This window comes from Trichechus manatus, unplaced genomic scaffold, assembly GCF_000243295.1.
Source record: "Trichechus manatus latirostris isolate Lorelei unplaced genomic scaffold, TriManLat1.0 scaffold00126, whole genome shotgun sequence".
NCBI lineage: Eukaryota > Metazoa > Chordata > Mammalia > Sirenia > Trichechidae > Trichechus > Trichechus manatus.
In genome coordinates, this window is record NW_004444062.1 from 8,365,220 (window position 1) to 8,372,315 (window position 7,096).

Sequence of the window (7,096 nt, forward strand, 5' to 3'; positions counted from 1 at the left end):
TTTTCTTTTGGGGTCTATCCTATATGGGGTTCGTTGAGCTTCTTTCATGATATTGGGAAAGTTTTCTGTCAGTAGTTCTTCAATGATACTCTCTGTTTTCTCCCCCTGTTCTGTAACGCCGATCACTTGCAAATTTTTGCTTTGATTGTATCCCACGTAACTCTCAGGGTCTCTTCATTTTTCTTTGTTCTTTTTTCTGAGTTTTCCTTGAACAGAGTTGTATCCAACTGTTTGTCTTCAATTCCACTGATGCTGTCTTCTACCATTTCAAATCTGCTCCTCAGCCCTTCTATGACACTGTCCATTTCTGAAATCTTGTTGTTTATCTTTTGGATTTCAAATTGTTGTTTTTGTATGATTTCCAGTTGTGAATTTATTTTGGCATTTTCTTCCTGCATTATTTTCCTGGATTCTTCCATTTTTTTGTCTGTATTTTCCATGTATTTATCTGCCTTTTCTATGAATTTTTTAAATTTTTTTCCTCATTTTTGTCTGCTTTTTGCTTCAACTCTTGGATAATTCTGAATGTTAGAGATTTGAATTCCCTATCAGGTTGTTCTAGTGCCTTTTCCACAACTGGAAAGTCATCTGGTGTTTTATTTTGGATACCTACCGGAACCATTCTATCCTGTTGTAGTAAATGTTTTGGTATTGTCTGCTGTTTTCAGGGCATTCAGTAGTTATTTTTCTCGTTTATTGGTTGTAGATTTGTTTGTTTCATCCTATGTTTTATTTGGCTATGTCTGAACAGGCGGTCTGTGTGTTCTTTGTTGTTTGCTCGTCTGTCAGCACAATACTTTTTTCCTCCTTCTCCAATTGGCAGGGTCAGTTGCTCAGATATGGTACAGCAGGGCAGGTCTAGCTGAAGAGGAGTTGCTGGGATGGGTTGTTCGTGGCACTTACTGCAGCTACCAGGGCGGGTCAGTAGTTAGTGCAGGGCAGGTTCTGGTATGCCATGCCTATGGAGTTTGGTGGTGTGATGTTAAGCGCACAGTGCAGATAGGCCTGATGGAGGGGGGAGATTGTTATGTGTGGAGATAAGACGGATATGGGAGAGAGAAGAGAGGAACAGAAGCGAAAAACATACAAACAAATAAAAAAGAGTGCTGGGGAGCTTGCCGTTGGAGTGGAGAGATGAGAGACCATGAAATGGAGAAAAACAAAAAGGGGAAGAAGAAGAAAAGAAAAGACTGAATAAATAAAAATTAGAAAGAAAAAAGAACAGCAAAGCTCCCGGGGATCCCACAAGTACGGCTACGAGGTCTGCGGAAGTTTTTCCCAGGCGTTGCAGTACAGCCTGGCTAGAAGGCGTAGGCGTAGAGGTATTCAGTGCCAGGTATTCAGGGAACAGGAAGAGAAGTAAGGTATAAAGACATGAGAAACTGAGTAATGAAGAAAGACAAAAAGGGAAAAAGTGGGAAAAGAAAACAAAACAAAATTTAAAAAAAAGAACAAGAAAAGCCCCCAAAAAAACAAAACAAAACAAAAAAAATCCCATGAAAGAAGAAATGCCCTCAGGGATCCCTCTGTGTGTCTGCACAAGCTGAGGGGGTAGGTCCCAAGCCACGCAGCACCACCCAGCCAGAACGGGCTCCTAACTCAAGAAAAGGAAAGAATACAAACAAATAATTCAAAACAAACAATCAAACAGAAGCCCTGGGATCCCACCACAATGGCAGCCAAGACTGGGAAGCAGTTACACACTCGAACGGAGCTCTGCAGCCCCTTAGGAAGAAGCAAAGATGGCGCACGTAGCCAGGTATTTGAGCAAAAGGAGGGGGAGGTGATGAGAGGTAAGGAAGAAATCAAAAGAAGCAGCAAAAAGCAACACCAGCAGCCAACAAATGGCACTCAGGGAGCTGGCCAGTGTGGGTGGCTGGAATCCGAGCACCTGGTGCTTCCCGGCCAAGAGATTGTGGCCAAGGGATGCAGAGGAGCCTGAGTGGGGGTGAATAAGGGTGGGGGGTGGGAAAGCATTTATTGCAAATTACTGGTTGTTTTGTCTCCTGCTGGAAGCTCCGTGAAGTTGCTTTCTCATACCCCCTATTTCCTGGTCTCTGTTAGGAGTCCAAGATGGCGGATCCGCACTGTGTTAGCAGATAGGGAACCTCTGGATGAATCTCTCCTCGCTCTCCGTTCTCTGTCAGTTTTCTCACTCCATTTGGTGCTTGGCTGAGTTATTTATTCTTCATTTGATTTTTTAGGGTTTCAGTATTGGTGTTTTCTCTGTTTGGCTTAGTTTTTTGGATCTTTGCTTTGGAGGGACGGCATGATGCTTCTGCCTAGAGCGCCATTTTGTGGTACTTTCATTTTTTAAAATTACTAAAATACATTGTAATTCACATTTTCTTTCTTATTTCTTAACTTCCACTTTACTTTTAATTTATCCATGTTTCTACGTGTGCATATTGCTTATTTCTTCTAATTGCAGCATCCACTGCATGAGGTGGCTACACAGATGACTCCTATTTCACTTTACCACAGACTGTGCTATTAGTATAACTTCATGTTTCCCCTTATGAGCTTGATTGAGAATTGCTTTGAGCTATATACCTACTAGTGTAATGCTGAGTCATAGTACACATGTATGCTTAATTTGAATGAGTGCTGTCAGTTTTCTCTAGTGTGACTTTGAGTCAACACATTGACACCAGTGATTGGGGTCCTATATGGCCACATCTGTACTAAGACTTGATATTTTCCGGCTTTCTAATTTTTGCCAGATTGGTGGGTGATATCTCATTTTTATTTAATTTGCATTTATCTGCTTACTTATGTGTTTGAGCACCTCTTCAAATGTCTGCTAGCTCTTTGGGAATCCAGTTTCTGTAATCTGCCTATTTATATCCTTTGCCTAGTTTTTTATTAGTTTTCTATTCCAGTATTATTTTCTTGCCATTGAGGATAATTCATATTTGATCGTGAGGTTGTTGTTTCATACTACTGTATTTGGTTAGTTAATACTATTTTTAATATTAATATTTTAGTTTTATCATTTATATCTATGATCCTGAACAAAATGGGACTACAATTATCTTGTCTTGTGTTTCCACATCAGGTTTTGAAATCAAGATTAATTGGCTTCAGAAATTGATGTGTTCTTTTTCTATTTTCCTCAATAACTTGTAAAGGAAAGTAATTAACTGTGGCTTGAAATTTTGGGAGAGCTTTGCTATAAAATAACCTGTGTCCTGGATGTTTAAAGGTGAGGCTTTTCACTACAACTTTATTACAGCCTACTCAGGTTTTCTATTCTGATGTCTGTGAATTTTGACCTTTATTCTAGGTTTTCAAATTTATTAGTAAAGATCTGTTTTATGAATATGTATAAACATATATATGTATACATATTTGTATGTGTGCATACCTACATAGTTACGTATGTGTATAATTTTTATATATATAATTTGTAGTTGCGTTTACACTATTCCCATTTTTTCTCATTTTATCTTATTTACATCTTCTTTCCTCCTTGTTCAGTCTTACCAGAAGTTGGTTATTATTAACCTTTTCAAATAATTGGTTTCCTTAATTGTTTTTTGTTCTATTTGTTTGTTTTCTGTCAGTATCTACATTGTTTTTCTCACAATTTTGATTTGCTTTTTTATTCTTTTAACAATCTCTTGCACTGCATGCTTAGTTCACGTCTTAAAACCACCTTTGCTTGTGTATATTTAAAACTAGATGTTTGTTTCTCAATTCTTACCTTGCACAAATTTTGATATATGATGTTTTCATTTAAATTATAATTCAGATGTAAGTATTTCTTAATTTTTGTATGATTCCCTTTACAAACCAAGAAATACCTGGAAATGTCACTTAATTTCCAGAGGACTTTTCAGATGTAATTTTAGTACTTAATATCTAATCTCATTGCATTATGGTTAGAAACATACTCTCTTATTTTACCTCATGTCTTTTGCCACCCTTTCATTTACAAACTTCCTGCATTTTTCACTGTTTCTATTCTATGTAACCAAATTATTTCATTTTTTAAAAAATCTACTGTTAAAGTCAATCTTTTTTAACTAGTGAGAATAAGTAATTTATATTTATTACACTAATACTTATTTCTGACATTCTATTTTATATTTTCAATGGACTATACTTTCATTGTGTTTCATTGCCTATGCAAAGTATTTGACTGTGTGGATCATAACAAATTATGGGCAACATTGTGAAGAATGGGAATCCCAGAACACTTAATTGTGCTCATGAGGAACCTATACATAGATCAAGAGGCAGTCATTTGAACAGAACAAGGGGATACTGCAGTTTAAAGTCAGGAAAGGTGTGCATCAGGGTTGTATCCTTTCATCATACTTATTCAATGTGTATGCTGAGCAAATAATCCAAGTAGCTGGACTATACGAAGAAGAATGGGACATCAGGATTGGAGGAAGACTCATTAACACCTGCGTTATGCAGTTGATACAACCTTGCTTCTGAAGTGAAGAGGACTTGAAGCACTTACTAATGAAGATCAAAGACCATAGCCTATATGGATTATACCTCAACATAAAGAAAACAAAAATCCTCACAACTGGACCAATAAGCAACATCATGGTAAACGAAGAAAAGACTGAAGTTATCAAGGATTTCATTTTACTTGGATCCACAATCATCACCTAAAGAAGCAGCAGTCAAAAAATCAAAAGACACATTGCATTGGACAAATCTGCAAAAGAACTCTTTGTGCCCACAGATGAGCAAATAATAAAGAATGCACAGCCCGCCTGCTCAGACATAACCAAATAAAACAAAAAAGCAGGACCAAAGAAACAAATCTACAAACAATAAATGAGGAAAATAACAACTGAATGCCCCAAAGACAGCAGACAATATCAAAAGATATACAAAAACAGGACAGGATGGTTCCAGTAGGCATCCAAAAAAAAACACCAGATGACTTTCCAGTAGAAGAAAAGCCACTAGAACTAGCTGATAGGGAATTCAAATCTCTAATATTCAGAATTATCCAAGAGTTGAAGCAAAACACAGACAAAAATGATGAACAAATAGACAAATTCATGGAAAAGGCAGACAAAAAGATGAAAGAATTCAAGAAAATAATACAGGGACAAAATGCTAAAATAAATTAACAGCTAGAAATCATAAAGAAACAACAATTAAAAATCCAAAAGATAAACAGCAAGATTTTAGAAATGGACAGTGTCATAGAAGGGCTGAGGAACAGGTTTGAAATGATGGAAGACTGAATCAGTGAAATTGAAGACAAACACTTGGATACAACTCTGAGGAAAACTCAGAAAAAAGAATGAATAAAAATGAAGAAACCCTGAGAATTATGTGGGATAAAATCAAAAGCAAAAATTTTCGAGTGATCAGAGTTCCAGAACAGCGGGAGAAAACAGAGAGGACCATTGAAGAACTGCTAACAGAAAACTTCCCGAATATCATGAAAGATGAAAAGCTGACCATCCAAGAAGCTCAATGAACCCCATATACGATAGACCCCAAAAGAAAATCACCAAGGCATATCACAATCACACTCACTAAAACGAAGGACAAACAAAGAATCTTGAGAGTAGCTCAAGAAAAACAAAAAGTCACATACAGAGGAGAAATCATAAGACTCAACTTGGATTATTTGGCAGAAACCATGCAAGCAAGAAGGCAATGGGATGAAATACATAAAACCTTGAAAGAAAAAAATTGCCAGCCAAGAATAATATATCCTGCAAAACTCTCACTTCAAATATGATGATGAAATTAGGATATTTCCAGATAAACAGAAACTAAGGGACTATGTAAAAACCAAACCAAACTTACAAGACTTGTTAAAGAGTGTCCTTTGATCTGAGAACAAACAACATCAAAGCACAGGCTGCTTCTAGGACACAGGTTTGTATAGCCAGATACCAAACTAGGAAATGAACTCTTAAGGACTATCCAAAACCAAAAGAATTACAACAGGGAACCAGAGAGGTTAATCTGTAAATGACAACAGCATCAGTACAATAAAAGAGGGAATAAATGTTGTAGGTATAGAACCTTCTAATGGAGAGGAAGACAAGGTGATACCAAGTAATAATAGACTGGTTCAAACCTAGGAATATAAGGGTAAATTTCAAAGTAACCACAAAGAAATTTAACAAACGTACTTATCAAAATAAAGAAGAAAAACATAAAGTCTCTGTAAAAACAAACCTACAAAAACAAAAGAAGTGAAAAAAAAAATCCACAAACAAAAGGAATTCAGCACAGGACAGTAAAAGGAAGAAAGAAAACGTCAGCACCACAAAAAAAAGCACTACAAAATGACAGCAATAAACTCACACCTATCAATAATTACACTGAATGTAAATGGCCTAAATGCACCCATAAAGAGATGGAGAGTGACAGAATGGATAAAAAAACAGGATGCATCAATATGCTGTCTACAAGAGACATACCTTAGAAACAAAGATGTGAATTTATTAAAAATCAAAGGATGGAAAGAAACTTATCAAGCAAACAGCTACCAAAGAAAAAGCAGGAGTGGCAATACTAATCTCAGACAAAATTGACTTAAAAAAAAAAAATCAACTATAAAGACACAAAAGGGCACTATATAATGATTAAGGGAAGGATCCATCATGAAGACATAACCATAATAAACATCTATGTACCCAATGGTAGAGCTCCAAAATACATAAAAGAAACTCTAACAGCTCTGGAAAGAAAAATTGACAGTTCCACAATAACAGTAGGAGACTTCAACACACCACTCTCTGTAAAGGACAGAACATCTAGAAAGAAACTCAGCAAAGATCCAGAAGACCTAAAGGGCACAATCAGCCAACTGGACCTCATAGACATATATAGAACACTACACCCAACAGCTGCAAAGTCCACATTCTTTTCCAATGCACATGGAATGTTCTCCAGAATAGACCACATCTTAGGCCACAGAGCAATCCTCACTCAACAAGATCCAAAACTGTTGAGATAATACAAAATATCTTCTCTGACCACAATGCCATCAAGGTAGAAATAAACAACAGGAAGAGCAAGGAAAAAAGTCAATTACATGGAAACTGAATAACACTCTGCTTACACATCACCGGGTAATAGAAGAAATCAGAGATGGAAT